Consider the following 20,130-nt stretch of genomic DNA (forward strand, 5'->3'; position numbering starts at 1 on the left):
ACGCCGAGCTAGTGATCAGGTTGTTCTGGAATTGATGATGTGTGATCAGAACAGCTAATTGAAGACTTTGTTGTAAAGGAGCTTTTGGGATAACTGACCTTAATATTTTGAATTTTAGTAACATCTGAATACAAAGCATTTTTTTTCTTATATTAATGGTACATGCCTGAGTCATGCAAGCCATTAAGATGCGAGGATAAAGTTGGATTGAGTGAATTTGTAAAGTACATAACAATGATTTAATGAAAGACAGGCAATGTATTTTATTTATACAAACACTGTAAGGAAGTAAGGACATTCTCGAGATTAATGCCTCAGATGGCAAGATTGTCTGATCAGGGAATACTGTCTGTGTTCCAGAGAGGTTCAGAGAACGAGAGGTGATCGAAATGAAACTTAAAAAAATCACATAGAATGGAGTGACGAACATCGGCATTGACACATGAGAGCAATATTACCGAGAATTCCAAGATATTCCACAAGGACATCAAGCAGAATAGAATAACCAGGGAATAATTAGGGTCCATTATACACCGATGGAGCAATCTGGGTGTGAAGCTGGAGAAGATGGCTAGATTGTGAACTGAGAGCCTCACATCCATGTTCCTTGGGAGAAGAAGGAGGCAGGTACATATTTCAAGAAGACTGGACTGGGAAGCTGTTTGGAAAAAAAGATATAAGATGCGAGCTGGAAATAATGGTTTTGGCTGGTATAAAATTGGACTAGTCCCCAGGTCTGGAAGAGTTGTATCACAGCTGCAGTTGGAGAGAAGGGAGGAAAGTAGAATCTCGTAACAGGGGAGTTGCCAGAGTAATAGAGAGCACACTTTGCAGGAGGTGTTGGTGCAGGTAGACCAGGGAACTATAGATCAGTGAGTATCAGATCAGTGTCAGGGAAACTATTGGGGAAAACAGAGAAGGAGACAATTAATCTTCATTGAGAGAGGCAATGTTTGATCAGGGATCGTCAGCATGAAGTTATGAGAGGGTGGTCATGCCGAACAAATTTTATTGATTTTTTTGAGGAGTTCGTTTATATGTTTTCTTTTTGAGCAACACATTTGACAAAGCCTTATATGCAAAACTGATAAAGAAAGTACAATATCATGGTATCATGGGTAACTAGGTAAATGACGTTCAAGTTGTCTTAAAGGCAGGGGAAAGAGGGTGGTGGGAAAAGGCTGTTCGTGTGACTGGAGACCAGTGACCCCTGATTCACCCCAGGGAATAGTGCTCTATCCCTTATTATTTGCGTTATTCATAAAGGATGCAAATGTGAATGTGGAGGGGGTGGGGTGTGTGTGATAAATCAGTGACTCTTTCACGCAAAGATTGGCCGGGTAGTTTGCAGTGAGGTGGAAGGCCATACGTTACAGGAAGATACAGGTGGAATGGTTAGATTGGCAGATCAATGGCAGATGGAATGTAACCCTGATAAGTATGAGATGATGCAATTTGGGAGAAGGAATCAGACAGGGGAATACTCAATGAATGGTAGCACACTAGGAAGCTCAGAGGGTGCTTCTCCACACATCCCTGAATGTGACTGGCCAGGGTAATAGTTGAGTTAAGAAGGCATTGGGAATCGTAAATAGCTTTTACTCATCGGAACATAGATTATTAGATCTATACAAGACTTTAGTTTGACCAAGGTAGAATACTGTGTGGAGTTCTGGGAGCCACATTATAGGAAGGATGTGATTCCACTGCAGGGGGTGCAGAGGAGATTCACCAGATGTTCCCTGGTTTGGAGCATGTCACCTGTGGAGAGAAGCTGGAAAACCTTGGTTTGTTTACTTTGGACCAGAGAAGATTGAGGGGTGTGTGATTCAGAAGGATAAGATTACGAGGGGCATGGATAGAGTGGATAGACAGCAGTTGTTCCTTTTAGTCAAAGGGGCAAATCCAGGAAAACACACTTTTAAAGTGAACGGTTTCGTGATTTGAGGATTGTTTTTCATTCAGAGGGTGTTGGGTTCTGGAATATACTTCCTGAGAGGGGAGCTGCTTTGTTAACCACATAACAGCTAAATAGGACTTGGAAGAGCTCTTGAAGTTTCAAAACATTCCCGGCTACAGGCCTCATGTAGGAGAGTGGGATGAGTGTAGACCGTGCTGTATGTCTGATGGTACAAAGACTATGCCCCTAAGATTGTATGATGTGGACATGAATTGAAGGGTTCCTGAAGAGAATATTAACAAGAATTATAAGGGTGAACTGTCAATGGAAAATGTTAGAGAAAACAAGTGCAGCTTCGTTACAGTCTGAACCCAGAGGAAGGAGAATAGAGTACAGGGCAATAGCAAAACTATGAAGCAACTACTTCAGTCCAGTCTTCACAGAAGGAAACAAACCAAACAAATCAAATGTTCCCAGCAAGACTGGAAAACGTAAGTCTCGAGAGAAAAAGAATGAAATTAGTAAATGAATGCTTTGGGAGAAATTATTGGGACAGAAAGTATGGTTGAATTTAGAATACAGATGGAAGGTGAGAAGATGAATCCAATACCAGTGTCCTGAGCTGAAAAAAAGGAGACAAAAATAGGATGAGGGAGGAGTTGGCTAAGGTTGGCTGTAAGCAAAGACTTTAAGGTGGAACCATTGATGAACAGTGGCTGGCTTTCAAAGCAGTTTTCCTTTTTTTGCAAATGTTCAGCAACACCATATATAAGTGAATTGGAAGGACTGTAGGAAAAGGGTGATCTGCCATGGATGTCTCATCAAATGAGGGAGGCTATCAAAATAAAATAAATGTCATAAATAATGGCAAAGATCAGTGTGAAACTATACGATTGTGAAAGCTATAAAGGTTAAAAGAAAGCATCAAAAATAAACCTGTGAAGAAACATAAGATAGATAGATTATGAGAGCAAACTACCTCAGAATATAAAGACAGATATCAAAAGATTCTAAAAATATATAAAATGAAAAGAATGGCTAAGGAAGCATTGGTTCTTCAGAGGGTGAAAATTGTTATTTCGTGAGGAAATGGCCGAGGAATTGAATAGATATTTAGTCAGCCTTCACAGTGAAGGACACTAATAAGATTCCAGAATTGTCAAAGAGAGGAAGGTAGGAAAGGGCCTGGAAACAGCCATTCCCATGAGAGAGATATTATTGTGCAAGTTCAAGGATCTAAAGTTAGATAAGCCTCCTGGGTCTGAGGGAATGCATCCCAGGGTACTAACAGAGGTGGTGGAAGTAAGGCAAATGATTTGTTTTCTAAATTCACTGGACTCTTGTACAGTTCCAGCAGAGTACAAAACAGGAAATCAGATACCACTGTTTATAAAGGGTAGAAAAAAAATGGGAATTATAGACTAGTTAGCCTAACATGTGTAGTGGGGAAAATACTTCAAGCTTTAATCAAGGAAAAAATAGAAATGCATCTAGATAGAAATTGTTCCATTGGACAGCCACAGCATCAGTTCATGAAAGGCAGGTCATGATTAACTAATTTACTGGAAATCTATGAAGACATTATGACTCGGGGACCCAGTGGATGTGGTGTACCGAGACTTACAAAAGGCATTCGACACAGAGCCGCCAAAAAAGCTGCTGCATAAGGTAAAGATGTGTGGCGTTACGGGTAATGTATTCACATGGGTAGAGGATTTGTTAACTAGCAGGAAGCAGAGAGTGGGAATAAATGAGTGAGTTTCTGGTTGCTGATCAGTGACTAGTGGTGTGCCTTTGGGATCAGTGCTGGAACCGTAATTATTCACAGCTTAGATGGACGATTTGGAGTTGGTGACCACGTGTAATATCACAAATATTGTAGATGATACGGAAATGAGTGGCAGAGCAAATGTGCAGATGACTGATAAACTTTTCAAAGCGACCAAAATAGTTTAAGTAAGTGGGCAAAGGACTGACAGAAGGAGTACAATATAATAAATGTGATTTCATCCATTTTGGTAGGAATAACAGTTAAAAAAAGGCTATTATTTGCATGGTAAAAATGCAACCTGCGTCTATGCAGAGGATGCTGGGTGTCCTTGTGTATGAATCACAGAAGTTGTTCTGCAGGTGCAGCAGGTAATTAACAAGGCAAATGAAATGTTGTCCTTCATTGCGAAAAGGATTGAGTTTAAACACAGGGAGGTTATGTTGCTGCTGTACAATGTGCTGGGGCGGTCACACCTGCAATACTGCGTGCAGTTTTGGTCTCTCTACTTGAGAAAGTATGTACTAGCACTACAGTGGATGCAGAGGAGGTTCGCTAGGTTGGTCTGGAGTTGAGGCGGTTGGCCTATGAGGAGAGACTGAGTAGACTAGAATTATATGTTGATTGGAATTTGAAAGAATGAGAGAGAATCTGGAAGAAACAGGTATAATTAAGAAGGGAATCGATAAGATAAAAATAGAGAGGATGTTTCCAGTAGCAGGTGAGAATAGGACAAGAGGACAAAATCTCAAAATTAGGAGGAGCATATTTAGGATTGATTTGAGAAGGAACTTCTTGACCAAGAAGGTTGTGAATCTGTGAAATTCCCTGCCCAGTGAAATAGTTGAAGCTGTATCATTGAATGCCGTTAAATGTCAGATAGATTTTTGGGGGGCAGTAAAGGAACAAAGGGTTATGGTGAACGGGCGGATAAGTGGAGCTGAGGCCATGAAATGATCAGCCATGATTTTATTGATGCTCCTAGTTCTTATGTAATGGCTCAACATGAAATGGGAATCACATTTGAGAAGCTGACTGGTTGATACATCCAGAGAAGCAATGAATTCAATGCATTTGGATTTTGAGAAAGATCTTGGTAGAGACCCTGGCCTAGTTTGCAAAGTCAAATGTTACAGGATTGGGTTTAAAATATCATTATGGTTTTAGAATAGTAGAGATGACAGGAAACAGTGAACAGGAATACAAGGTTCTGTTTTGAAGTACAAGGATCATTGGGTGTTGCAGGGATTGGTGCTTGGGCCCCAGCGATTCCCGATGCCTGTCAAACGCTTAGTTAAGGGAATCAAATGCAATATTTCCCAACCTGCACACTGCACTAAACGAGGTTGGATTGTGAGTGGGTGAGGAGGATGTAAAAAAGCTCCAAAGTGTTTGAGACAATTGGAGTGACTGGGCAAATACGTGGCAGATGGAGAGCAATTGGGTGGCTGTGATGGTATGTACTCTGGTGGGAACAGTAGAACAGCAACCTATCATTTGAAAAGAGATTAGTTGAAACATGTTGATCTTTAAAGAGATTTATGTTCTTACTTTGTTTCTTCTCTGCAGACCTCCAATATCCATGCAGGGCAGTAAGTTCTGAACCTAGAAGACAATACTGGGAATGGCATTGGCACACTGCCCACTGTACGCAGACCCACCAAGTGGGGAGCTGTAACATTGAAAAGGATTTGGATCTCCCCTTGTACACCAGTCACTGAATGCAATATTGCAGGAGCAGTTAGCAGATAGGAAGATAAATGATGTATTGACCTTTATATCAGGGAATTTTGAGTACAGGAGTAAGGGTATCTTACTGCAGCTGTACAGGGGGTTAGTGAGATCCCATCTTGAACATTGTGCAGTATTGTGTGCAGTTTTGGTTTCCTTACTTAATAAAAGACAAACCTGACATGGAGGAAGTGCAGTGAAGGATGACCAGACTGATCTCTGGGGTGACAGGTTTGTTGTGGGAGCAGACTTTTGGGTGATTGGACCTGTTTTCCATGGGCTTTAGGAAAATGAGTGAAGATCTCAGTGTCATATATAACTCACTGACAGGGCGAGACAGATTGGAAGCAGGGATGATAATTCCCCTGGCTGGGACGTCTAAAACAATGAGCAACTGTATTAAGTATGGGCAGGTCACTCTGTATTGAGATGAGAATAAATGTCTGTACTCCGAGACTGATGAACCTGGGGAGTTCTCTCCCACATAAGGGAGAACGTCCTGAGGAGGTCCGGACACTAAATATAAAAAGGATTACCGGACACGAAAGGGAACAGCAGACAGCTGGAGTACAGCTGTCACATGCTCTCAGATGTTAGGAAGGAGATCTCTGCAGTGTCAACAGGGCTGTGTTTCCCGTTCCCTTTTCCAATATCGAGTTTTCGAGTTTTCTGTCAGTTTTATTCTTCCAAACCTCGGAGCAGTTTGATATATCTTAGTGCCTTGCTTGACCGTTTCCGAGACCATTGAAGAGCTTATCACATGTCTGTGTATGTGGAGTCACTTTTAGGGCAGACCAGGAAAACACGGGAGATTCACTTCCTGAAAGTACATTGGGGAAGGGAATTGGCGTTTACAATCAACATTGGCTTAAATGTGAGTATTACTCGCACCAGATTTGACAGCCCTATATTTTTAAAATTGTTTTTAACATCCCCCAGCTGTCAGTGCATTCACCTTGTCTGGATTAGTAAGCCAGTGCCATTTCCACAACATCACTATTTCCACATGGGGACCTATCGGAGACCACACTGAGCAGTTTATTTCTGTGCTGCTTGACAGCTCTGTCAGAAAAAAAGACCACTAATTTGCCTTTTTTGATGGCACTGTGGGTGTGGTAATTGGTCAGATTGCAACTATCCCTGTCTTTGGGAACTGGAGACAATTGAGTAATTTTCCGCATTGCCAGGGAGATGTCAGAGTTGTCAGCTTGGTGGTAGTGCTAGACTGAGGGTTATCCCATGCAAAAAGTTGCAGATTGTGCTTGAATATAATGTTGCTTCTGCTGATGTTGCTGCTGTGATCTACAGCACCACATCAATGTCAGGAATTCTGTATTTAAGAAAGTTCAGAGATTTATATCACTGAAAGTATTTCCAGAGGACTTTTGACTTGGAAATGAATTGAGGGCAATGAAGAATGAATAGCCCCTTCCCCTTACAATATGAAAACAGAACCTTTGACCCAACTCATCCATGCTCACTAGGTTTCCTAAACTGAACGAGTTCTATTTTTCTGTTTTTGGTACATACCCCTCCAAAACGTTCCTGTTCATGTACACATCAAATTGCCTTTCAATTGTTGTAATTGCACTCACCAATACCACTTCCTCCGACAGCTCGCTACATGTCCACACCACTCTCTGTGAGAAACAGGTGCCATTAGTTCTGTCTCAATCATGGAATGTTTCCTCTCGTGGCTGTTGAGTTTCTTTGAAAAGTACAATTCCTTCTCATCATCCTGTAGCAATTCAGCTCCAACTCCGATGTCACTAGCATCGATTGCAGCTGTGAAAGGTTTCATAAAGTTTGGTGTATCTAAAACTGGGTTGGTGGTCAATATTACTTTTTAATGGTCGAAAGCCTCCTGGCATTGTTCTTTTCACCAAAACTTTGTGTTCTTTTTCAGCAAATCGGTTAACGGTACCACTACACTGCTGAAGTTTGGAACAAACCTCTGAATGAATCTGCCGAGACCGAAGAAATGAAGCACTTTTTTTCTTTGAGGTTGGTCGTGGAAATTCCACGGTAGCTTTTGTCTTTGGATTCCATGGAGTCAAGAACATGTCCCAGGAACATCACGTCTGCTTTCACAAATTCAGTTTGATTTAATTTTATCACCAGTTTTGTTTCTTGTATTCGTTCAAAGAGCTCTGCCAACTGTACCAAGTGATCTTTCTAGGACATACTAAAGATCACTACGTTGTTCAAATGGACTGCACAATTTGTTAACACAGCCACACATCTGTTCTTGATTGCTTGGAATGTGTTGGTTGCGTTCTGCATTTCAAAGGGCATTAGTTTTAATTGATACTGCTGATTTGGTGTTAAAATTCAGAAATTTATTTCACGCTCTCTGATAAAGGTACCTGCCAGTAACCACACATTAAATCCAACTTGGTGATGTAACTGACTTGTCCAACTTTCTCGATACAGTCCTCCAATGTTGGTATTGAATATTTCTGAATTTGTAAGAGTGTTGACCTTCCAAGAAAAATTATTGATTCCTGTCGGGTTTGGGACAATTGGCGAGCTCCGCTCGCTCTGGCTTGGTTTGATGATGTCGTCATTGAGCATGGCCTCCACCTCCTTCTGGACCTGTCTGGCTTAGAGAGGATTAAGCCAATGTGGATGCTGTTTTATCGGAACAGTATTCCCTACGTCTTCCTCATGTACAATAGCATTAGTTCTCCCCATATGATTCTTGCATATGTCCTAATACTGCAAAACAAACCTTTCAACTTTGTTCTTTGTTCCTGAGACAGACAGTTTACGAACCTTTCCGACTGCTCAAGGACTTTTGCATTTTTAACATACTTTGAGGCACATTAAAATCCACAAGATTTGGATTTCATTCCTCACTCTGCGCGGCAGTAACTGACACCTGTTTCTCCAGATTTTCTTCTCCTCTACTTTTCAGGAGGGAACCTATAAAATCATTTGTAACCCACATGAAGGGGTCTTCGAATGTGGGAATTAGCAACAGAGTTCATAGTTTCATTACTGCCTTTGGCCGACCTACCATTTGGCATATATGACATGTATGTCAAAAGTTAACCAAATGTTAGTCAATAAATATGATTTTTTTCCATAGCCTGAACCTTTCGTACCCCTAGGTGACCTCCTGTAGGTAGTTCATGAGCTACCCATAACACTTCCTCTCTGTATGCTATCGGCAACACAATCTGGTGCACTTCAGCACATTTTTCCTCTGCACTAACGTGACGTGGTCCCCATTTCCATCTTAAAATTCGATCTTTCAGATAATAACCCTCACGAATATCCTCTGCCTCCTTTTCAGAATACACATCCACATATAAATGTTTTATCATCTTCTCAGTCTGTTGCAAGTCCCTTAGTCTTTCAGGACTAAATACGTCTGTCTGATCCACTGTCTGTTCAGGTTTTCCTTGCATCATTACGGCAAACAGGGTGTCCGGTAACTGAACCTCAACTCCTTCATGTTTGTCTTTAGCGGTGCTTCGTGCTGTGACTTATGACAATGGGATCTGGTTACTGTACAGCCTGGGAAAATACCAGGATATTTCTGATTTAAGTCCTCAGTTTCTTGGTCTTTCTTGCGCTTCTCCACCACCAGAGGTGTCCCTCTCAACTTGGACCATGCTAAGTCATTCTCAAGAACAAACTGGAATCCTGGAACTGACTCTCTGTCAATCATTCCCACTGTAACTTCCCCAGTCAGCAGTAGGCACTTCAATCTGATCTTACATAGGGGAATGCTAAATTTCTGTGCATCTATTACACAAATCATCACACTCTCGGGTAACAGATCAGAAAGATTGCAAATTTTCTCATGCTTTCCTATTAGAGACTGGGTAAATCCTGTAGCTCTCAAAATTATAACTTCTTGCCCTTCTCCCCCTGTTATTTCTGAGTATACGTTCCTCACAGAGGTGAATCCTTTATAGAGATCAGGTACCAACTCCACACCCAGCCCCTGCCCAGGCTGTGCACTTTCCTGCAGCTCCTCAGCTCGTGTTGGGGGTCTCCTTTAAAACTTTCACTCATGCCACTGGCTTAGCTTCCTTTACCACATCTTTTCCCACAGTGCCTTTCTTAACAATCAGCACTGTGACCATATGTATCCCTCCTTATCAGAGTGAAAACATCATTTTCCTCGTGCACTTCTGAACCCACCGATAATGTAATTTTCTGTGTCCCACTCCATTAAACTGAAAACACCTGAGGCCTTTCACCTCCTTTCCACTCTCGTGGGCATCTTCTTTAACCTGTGGTCATCTCTTATCCTCTACTGTTTCTTTTATATTGTAGCATCTCCCCTTCTCCGAAATTCTATCCCTCACAGGACGAAATTCTGGTGGAAGCTTGTCTTATGCAGCAACATGTATTCATCTGCTAATTCTCCTGCTCTTCTCAATTCCTGAACTTTTTGTTCATCCATGTGAATTCTTATCACTTCTGGAAGTGAGTTTTTAAATTCCTCCAGCAGAATAATCTCCCTTAGAGCCCCATAGATCTAAACTATCTTTAAAGCCCGCACCCATCTATCAAAATGCCTATGTTTAATTCTTTCGAACTCAAAATAAGGCTGACATGGTTACTCCCTTACTTTTCTAAAGTGCTATCTATATGCTTCCAGTACCAATCCGTAAGTACTTAAAATAGCTTGTTTGACGTCTTCAAAATCTCCTGAACCATCATCTGACAGCGCAGCAAATACCTCACTAGCCCTGCCTACCAGCTTTGTCCGAACTAGCATTACCCATCGATCCTTGGACCACTCCACCTGCCTAGCCAACTTTTCAAATGAAATAAAGAAGGCTTCAACGCCTTTCTCATCAACACGTGGCAGCGTTTTGACACAGTTGTATATATCACTAACGCCCCTTTTAATCTCCATCCTGTTAAATTGGCTTTGCTGACAAAATCGCAATTTCTCAAGTTCGAATTCTCTCTCTCTTTCCTCAGCTTAGAAATCTCCTTCTCTTTTTCTCCCTCAGTCTTCCCTTTTGATCAGCTAAGAACCTTCTCCTCTCTTTCTTCTCTCTCTTATTCTCTCCTTTTGTTTATCTTTAAACTGCATTTTCTTCAATTGTAATTCAGTTTTTTTCTAAATCTCCTGCACTTGTCTGTTTCTCTGACGCACCTTAGAGTCTCAGTAATTTCCTGACAATTTCTGCTTTACTCGTGTTCTTGGTTAGACCCAAATCTAAGTGATTTACTAATTCTAAAAGTTTGGCCTTTATCTTTCCTTCTAAACACCTTCGGCAAATGTGGGAATCATCTTCAAACCCCAGAACCTCTTTAACATGTTTAAGAGCCATTTCTCTCACTTTTAATTTAACCAATCACAGGTCACCGAAATTTAACAAACTGTCTCACCGACGTTTTAGTTAAAGCTCTTGGATAATAATGTGCAAATAATTAAACCTACTGTGTGTTTTTCACAGCCCAAATCTATTTAAATCTGCTCAAATCTCCGACTGGATCTGTCTAAACCTGTTCAAATCGCAAACAAAAGCCCGCAAACTGTTACAACATAGGATTGACCCCTCTCCTAATTAAAACCAGACACAGACAAAACGTTCACCTCATACTGGAATCTGTTAAATTTCAAGAGCAAAGTTCGATTTACAGAGCTCACTACTTAAAGTAAAACGAACAATTTTGTTAGTTAAGTCAAACAGAGAATATTAAAATGAACAACTATTTAGAACTCATTTCGGTAAACCTATCTTATACCTACCACAATACAATACTGGCCCGATAAAACAAAACACCATGATTAATATTTACAGAAAAATATATCGCGTTTCAAAACCAGTCAGCTTTTTCAATTCTCCCTTGTATAATAATGCTCTGCAGATTTTTTCTCTAGGTCGGCTTCGATGTTCTGCTGTACAAACCTCTTATAGACAGGTACCTTTTAGAAAGCTCTTCAGCTAGCAGTCTATATTTGTGGCTGTCCTTGGCAGTTCTCCCCCTAAATGTTCAAAATGAACGGTTTTATACCTCAACGCAATGGATCATTTCATTGATTTTGAAGCCAAAAATACATTATATTTCAAACTCGATCGGATTTCAGTGTATTTGGCCATAATTTAAACTGACTGGCCCAATTTGAATTTGTTTTTGTTCCATGGCAACTCATACTCACAGTCAATTTTTATACTTTAACTCCTTTCAGAACAATGTACACCTCTACACCTTCATAACAATATCTTTTGTTTTCTGTAAATTTGATTATCTTAGTAAGTTCACATAATAGCATATTCTGTTCCATAAAAAGACCCGTTTACTGTCATCCTTCCTTTATCTAAATCCTTCGTTCCAGTTATGACTCCAGTTACTAACAATGTTATGGTATTCTTCAACAAAGTAATATATTGTATGTGTGTCTGTTTGCGTGTTTGTCTGTGTGTGTGTGTGTTTTGTGATTAAGCCGCTATAATTAAACTGACATGAAAGAATGAGATGCAATCACATTCCCATAAGAAGAAGTAAGTGTGCAACGTTTCCGAGCTTTCTGATATTAAACAAGGTGCAAACCTCTCCTTTATTCAGGATTGAAAAGTGATCACATGACATTCATATACAGGACGGAAGTAATTTAATGAACGTTTACTGGGATTATTGAAAAAACAAATATTTAGTTTTCTCCTGAAAGTTTAAATTCAGCATTTTCAAGTCTGAGTTGCACATGTTCTTATCAATATGCAATCGTCATCAGTGACAAAAGCAGAAGTTGCTAGAAATGCCCAGTAGATCTGGCAGTATCTGTTGTGAGATAGCAGGTTCAACATAGTGTAGCGGAATAGGCCTGGGATGTTTACTTTTCGCCAATAGTGTTCAGCAATGTACTGGTTAGATGCATTAGTCAGGGGTAAATGCAGAGTAACAGAGTTTGGGGATGAGTCTGGGTACGTTACTCTTCGGAGGGTCAGCCTGGTCATGCTGTGTGAAACGGCCTGCTTCCCAACGTAGGGATTCTGTGATTCTATGAATTCTTCATACAACGGGTGGTTGCGGCCTGGATCAAGAATGTCTCAGAGCATGTTCAGGACACAGTTAACAGCCAGTGGTCGTGGTACACGTTGGTGCCAATGACATAGGTAAGAAGAGTGAAAGTTCCTGCAAAAAAAGCTCAGGGAGCTCGACGTGAGTTTAAAAGCAGGATCTGGGCGGCACGGTGGCACAGTGGTTAGCACTGCTGCCTCACAGCGCCGGAGACCCGGGTTCAATTCCCGCCTCAGGCGACTGACTGTGTGGAGTTTGCACGTTCTCCCCGTGTCTGCGTGGGTTTCCTCCGGGTGCTCCGGTTTCCTCCCACAGTCCAAAGATGTGCAGGTCAGGTGAATTGGCCATGCTAAATTGCCCGTAGTGTTAGGTAAGGGGTCGATGTAGATGTAGATGTAGATGTAGATGTAGATGTAGGGGTATGGGTGGGTACGCTTCGGCGGGGCGGTGTGGACTTGTTGGGCCGAAGGGCCTGTTTCCACACTGTAAGTAATCTAATCTAATCTAATCTCCAGGACTGTAATCTTGGGATTGCTCCCTATGCCACCTGGGAGTGAGACAAGGAAGAGGAAGATAGTCGAGTTGAATATGTGGTAAACCTTTTAACTAAATGTGTGCAGTACTTGGAGTAAAATGAATGAGCTGACAGCTCAAACAAAGGTAAGTAAGTATGGCCGTGTGGAGATTACTGAAACGTGGTTATAGGAAGGTAAGGACTGGGGTGTGAAATGTCCAAGAATATGAAAGACCTGTTCAGAAAGGAATGGTCTAATCAAAACTGGAAAGCAACTAATATCTTCGCAGAGAGATTTGCTCATTCTATGTAGGGAGACTTTATATGGATAGAGACAGCAAGGGAGCATAACAAATTGTAGGATGGATGGAGAAGTTTATGAATGTGAGGAGAGCATGTCAATTAGAAAGAAAAAGACGAGAGAGTCAAGAGTATACAGTAATTCTGAAGCACTCAATTGCATTTATTTAAATGTAATGGGTCTTACAAAGAAGGCTGATGTTTAAGAACATGGGACTAGGACATCATATTGATTTCAGAAAGTTGGTTGAGAGATGTTCAATTCGAGAGTGTAGTGCTGGGAAGCATAGCAGGACAGGCAGCACGTGAGAAGCAGGAACATCAACGTTTTGGCAAAAGCCCCTCATCAAGAATGAGCTGATGAAGGACTTATGCCTGAAACGGCGATTTTCCTGCTCCTCAGATGCTGCCGGACCTGCTTAATTTTACAGCCCCACATTCTCGACTCCAATCCCCAGCATTTGCAGTCCTCACTTTCACCTGAGAGATGTTCAAGACTGACAATTCAATGTTCCAGGTGTTAACTGTCACAGAAAGGATAGAAAAATCGTACATTTGGCTTTGAGGGGAGGTCTACGCATTTTTATTAAGGAATCAATTAATGCTGCAATTGAGAAAGATATTTGTGAAAAATCATCCAGTTAAAATATACGTGTAGTTTTAAAAATAAGAAAGCAGAGATCTGTTTGAAGAGATTCCACTAAATGCTCATTTGTGACAAATCGTCCAGTGAAAATATATTGGTAGAACTTAAAAATAAGAAAGGAAAGAGCACGTCAATGGTTTTGTACCGAATAATCTCCAACAGTAAGAAAGAAATTGAAAAACAAACATGTAGTGAGATCTCGGATATATGTAAGCTTAATAAAGTTGTAATACAGGGGGATTTTAATTCTCTAAAAATTGATTGGGACTACCACAGTATTATAGGGTTGGATGGTGAAACATTTATCAAACGTGTTCACGAAAATTTTCTTCATCAATATGTAAATTATCCCCAGGAGATGGGGAATAAAATTCCATTCCTGGTTCACTAGACAGCAACAAACAAACAAAATTGAGTGCACCTCATATTCATCCAGTTTGAACTCTATTTGTCCACTGTGCCACCAGTTTTGGTGTCATCTGCAAGCTTACTAACCTTGCCTTCGATATTCTCACGCAAATTTTGTACATAAATGACAAACAATGAATACCCAGAACCTACCTCTGTGGAACACTGCTGGGCACAAGCGCTCAGTCCGAAAGGGAACCGCCCACCATTACTCTCTGTCTCCTGCCATTGCACCAATTGAAATTGCTGAAGAGAAACCCTGCAGTTCTTGCAGTATCAGGGCAGAGAAAAACGGAATTAACTTATTTTGAGTCCATTATGACTTGTTCAGAACATGTTCATTTAAGACTCGATATGTTAACTCTGTGTCTCTGCCCAGATCCTGCGTCATCTGTTGCATTTCTCCATCATTTTTCATTTGTATTTTAGATTTCCACTATCTCTAATATTTTTCTTTTCTTTATTGGACTAGATTCTGAACCCGGTTATATTTGGACAATATGCTCCATTCCTGTTCCCATTACTTGTGCCATTGACACTTGTATTACACGAGATTCTGTTTCTTCTTTAAGTTCCGCAAATAAGTGCGTGGATCTCATGAAAGTGATTTTGTTTTAAAAGGCCTTTGAGAGACAGCTACTTTCGAAGAAAAAATGGATATAGTTCATTAATTATGACATTGTGCGTTTTATGACTCACAATGTCTCCTCAGTCGCTGAATATTTTCAAGAAATTTCTCTGAATAACATTGGTGAGGGCACTGTTGGGAGTATTGCGTGCAATTCCGGGATCCTTCCTATCATAAAGATTTTGTGAAATTTGAAAAGGTTCAGAAAATATTTCCAAGGATGTTGCCAGGGTTGGAGGATCTGAGCTACAGGGAGAGGCTGAACAGTCTGGGGTTGTTTTCCCTGGAGCGTCATAGGCTGTGGGGTGACCTTCTAAAGGTTTTCAAAACTATGAGGGGCATGGATAGGATATATAGTCAAAGTGTTTTCCCTGGGGTCGGGGAGTCCAGAACTAAAGGGCATAGGCTTAGGATGAGAGGGGAAAGATATAAAAGAGACGTAAGGGGCAACGTTTTCGTGCAAAGGGTGGTACGTTTATGGAATGAGCTGCCAGAGGATGTTTTGGAGGCTGGTACAATTGCAAATTTAAGAGGCATTTGGATGTATACATGAATACGAAAGGTTTGGAGAGATATGGGCCGGGTGTTGGCAGGTGGGACTAGATTGGGTTGGGATATCTGGACGGCATGGACGGGTTGGACCGATGGGTCTGTTTCCATGCTGTACACCTCTATGACTCTATGGTTGTCATGCAGCCCATCATCTCTGTACCAGCTCGGTATGAGCTAAATCCTCACTCTAACTCTGCTGCAACTCACTGTAACTCAATACATTTTGCTATCTGTTTCTGTTTTGTTTTCTGAATATCCCATCCAGATAAAAACAATCTTAACAACCTGTATAGCCTGTGATTAAACAGTATCTATATAAAATATAATTCTGTACATCACATTTAAAGATGACCTGTTCTGTTCACATTGTCGTTCAGCATTCCATGTACCAAAGGTCATCTGTTCTCTTGCTCTGCATTTCTTTTCATTCCATTTGTCAGAAATACTGATGGTTGAAGACTCGTGACTGGGAGTTACTGTATTCCCTTCAGGGCTCTTCATCCTCTGGCCCCAGTCCTTCCTGTCTCATAGCCAATATAATATTCATTCCTTCCCATACACATTAATTCATGGCATTTAATGAACAAAGCTTTGGTACCTTGTTATGGAGCAGGCCCGACGCCTCAAAACATTTTTAAGCAAATAGCCCAGACCACAATATTGTTATTTGTTGAAAGTATGTGTATGGTGGATATTCCCAGACTGAATTAGCTGGTCCGACTGCAGACGTTTAAACAAACAGAATTTAATTACAAAAGTATGGAATAAAACACAATGAACTTAAAATCCAGTACCTGAATAATTCATCCGATCCGAACTTGACAGGCTGACACAACTTAATGATGTTGTTCCAGATTACTTGCAATAATCACAGTAAACAAACCCCTGAGCACAAAAAGTAAAAATTACACAGAAAAAGCTTACAAAGGTTACAAGGTCAGGGGGCAGAAGGAGGAGGAGAGCGTCGAGATTCAACCATGATCCGGACACAACTAACCCTAGAACTGTACTGACCTGTGCAGCTGGAGAGCTGGCCACATCCCCTTGATTCCACCAGTTTTTTGTTGGAGACTTGAAAGCCTTCTGCCCGAGACATTATTTGTTTGTTAAAAACTCAAGCACCCTAATGAAGCATTCAAAATTGAGACATATTGGAAAGTTGGGATGGTTAGAAAATCTCTGAAAACAGTTCAAGAACAACATAACTTTGTAAAGTGGCTACCTTTGTGACGACTCCCCTGATATATAACTGAATCATCAATATCCAAAGATGTCTTCTGGTTTCAACACACACCCCCACCCCCCACCCCGCACCCCCAAAAAGAAATTGTGGTTAAAATACGGATGTATGTGCATTTACTATAAACACGCAAAAATGCACAACTACATCCGGATTCAGTGTGTGTGTTTTTCCCATCACTGAGTGCTTCAATCTGTCATTCAAGTATTGACAATGCATCAACATTCATGTTTTCAAGACCTCCCACATTCACAATTTTCTTATTGAATGATTGCACCAACAGGCTCCAGCAAAACAGTCTCGCATTTTTGTGCTTAAATTTCTCCAAAAACATCAATGGTTTATGATCAATGTAAATGGTTGTCTCAGATGTGTTGCTGCTAATATAAATACTGAAACGTTGTAGTGCTAACACAAAGCTCACAGTCATTTCACAACTGTTGAATGTTTTTACCATTGAGCATTCAACTTCTCGGAGAAATACTTAGTAGGTCTTTCTTTCTTCTCGTCGTTTTCCTGCAAGAGCCCAGCACCGACACCCACATCACTCACATTTAAAGCCACCTTGAATGGTTGTGCATAATAAGGTGTGGCTGATAGTGGGGCAGTGGTTAATACATATTTCATGCCATCAAATGCCTTTTGACAGTCCTCTGTCCACTGAAACATCTCGTCTTTCTTCAACAATGCAGTGAGTGGAGCAGTCACATTGCGAAAATGAGGCACAACTCTTCGATAAATCTACACAATTATAGGAACCAGAGTACTGCTCCTTTTGCCAACGGTATGGGAAATTCCCCAATTGCCTTCACTTTTACATCCCATGACACCGTTTATCTGTGTCCAATAGCATGGCCCAGGAAGGTGATTTGTGCTTTGGCAAATTCAATTTTTGCCAGGTTTGCTACCAAGCCTGCCTTCCGAAGCCAAATAATCAAATCCAATAACTACTGTAAATGTTCCTTCCATGACTGATTAAAATTCACCAGGTCATCAATGCACATCACACATTGTATAATCTGGTAACTTATTGGTTAGCCCCAGAAATGTGGCCGGCACGTTTTTCATACGAAATGTAAGTTGCTTGTCCCACATTTTCAACACAGTCTTCCAATTGCGGAACTGGGCATAGATCAATCCTTTGAACTACATTGACTTTACAATAGTCCACACATAACCGTTGGGTACCTTTTGGCTTTGGCACCATGACTATGGGTGAGTTCCAGTCACTCTAACGCACGTTGATTATGTCATCTTAGAGCATGCATTCAATCTCCTTCTGAACCTGTGCCAACTTTAGAGGAGTATGCCCGTAAGGATGTTGCTTACTCATAACAGAATCACCTATAGTTACATTATGCACAATTGGGTTAGTGCTTCCAAGTTAATTTCTGCTTATCTTCCCGTGTAATAGTAATAACTCTTTCTGGTCATTTCAATTTTTCTCAGAAATGTAATACAATAATTTATCCAAATTTTAGACAACTACCTCATTGTCCACTTTATTTAAGGAACACCATAATCATTAACCCCTTCTCCCGTTGCTTTCCTTTCTACCCTGTCAAAATAACTTCTCAGCATATTCACATGACATACGCTGCAAGATGGCTTATTTTCTGGAGTCCTTATCAAGTAATTACCCCACTCAATATCCTTTTTATTTTACAAGATCCACTAAACCTTGCTTTTCAAGGTTCATCTATCACTGTAAGCAACAGTAAGAACTTATCCCCGATAGCAAAATTGCAAATTTTAAATTTCCTGTCCGCTTCCTGTTTTAATGCATGCTGCAATACTTTTAAATGATGTCCAGCCAATTCCCCAGCGCTATTAATCGTTCCCACAAAATAGAGACATAGTCGAAAAGTGTGACCTTTCATCCTGATTTACTACTTTCTCCTTCATCCATTTTAATGGCTCAAAAACTAATTCAAATGGATTGAATTTGCTCTATTAATTTGGTGCATCCCTGATGACAAAAAGCACAAATGGAACTTCCTTAACCGAATCATCTGGATAATCCTGATCATAAGCCCTCAACATGATCTATAATGTTTAATGTTACCTTTATCGTGCTCCCTGAAATTTTGGATGGTACGCAGTAGATTTCAATTGCTTTACCCCTAAGACATTATCGTGAATAATTTATATATGTTCTTTGAACACTAAATCTCACTGTAGCTCTATTGGTGGTCCTTATCTATTTTAAAAAGGAGTAATTCCTCTGCAATTCCTTTAGCTGTGGTATTGCATCTTGGGGTTGCCTCTGGAAATCGTGTCTATGCATCCATTATTGTTTACAAATACTAATGCCCACTTGTTTTGTGTGTTCGGCGCCCAACCCAACAATTAAGACTCTTGTAAAGGTGTCTCAAATGCCAGAATAGTTAAGAAAGGTGCAGGTTTTATTATCGCCTGTGTTTTTCTAATTACCTGACTGTATGACACGTCTGGTAAAATTCAACTACATCCTGTTGCAGTCCAGGCTAGTAAAATGTCTCTGTATTTCACCCTGTGTTTTTGTCACTCAGTTGCCTGCGTCTCCACTGGCTCTTCAACCAGTGTAGGCAGGACTCCAACCGGTGAATCAGCTATATTTTCTGCAAGGATAAATTACATTCCTGGAGCTGAGAGTTTGTCCAATACCCCTCCCACAATTGCTCCACATTTTTCTGAATATGATATCCTCGCTTTACTAAATGTTGCACTTTTTGTCTCAAGATGAATTCCCTTTAGCAGTACATTTTCTGGAAATAGTTCTTCAGGAGGACATACCTCCTCATCTGCCAGAAGCATAGACTGAGAGGATACGGTGTTCCTTAATATTGCATCCTCTTTACCTGCCCTATGTGAATAAACTTTCACTTTGCAGGTATATTTTTCTGAGCAGATCTGTCACTTCCTCCTTAACGAACCTCTGATCAGTTTGGACACTCTGATGCAGGTTTCTAGCTTCCACTGTATTTTCTGCTACCACTCCTAAAAAACTCACAGGCTTATTCCGTTTTCCTGCGTCTGTTTTTTTTTCCCTGAACCCACCAACACATGTGTCCTAATTTGTTGCAATGAAAACACCAGAGCTCATTAACTTCTTTGTCTCCTTAAAGTATTTCCTTTTTACCCTGTGGAAAGTTATCATTTCGATCTTCACCGAGATCTACCTTTCCCTTTCTACTTGAGGAATTCTCTTTGCCCCAGTTTCTATCCATCATGGACTAAAATTGATTCTGGAAGCCAAAACAAGTTTTATAATCACTAATCACTAGTCATAATCATTAGCCACTTCAGCGGCCAGTCTTCCAAATGACTTTGCACTATGTCACATAGTGAATTTTTGAAATCCTCCAATTTAATTGTTTCTCGAAGAGCATTGTAGGTTTGCTCTCTTTTTAAAGCTCTTATCGATCTATCAAAATTACTTTATTTGATCCTTTCAAACTCAACATG

The sequence above is a fragment of the Chiloscyllium punctatum genome, chromosome 16, assembly GCF_047496795.1.
Source record: "Chiloscyllium punctatum isolate Juve2018m chromosome 16, sChiPun1.3, whole genome shotgun sequence".
Taxonomy (NCBI): domain Eukaryota; kingdom Metazoa; phylum Chordata; class Chondrichthyes; order Orectolobiformes; family Hemiscylliidae; genus Chiloscyllium; species Chiloscyllium punctatum.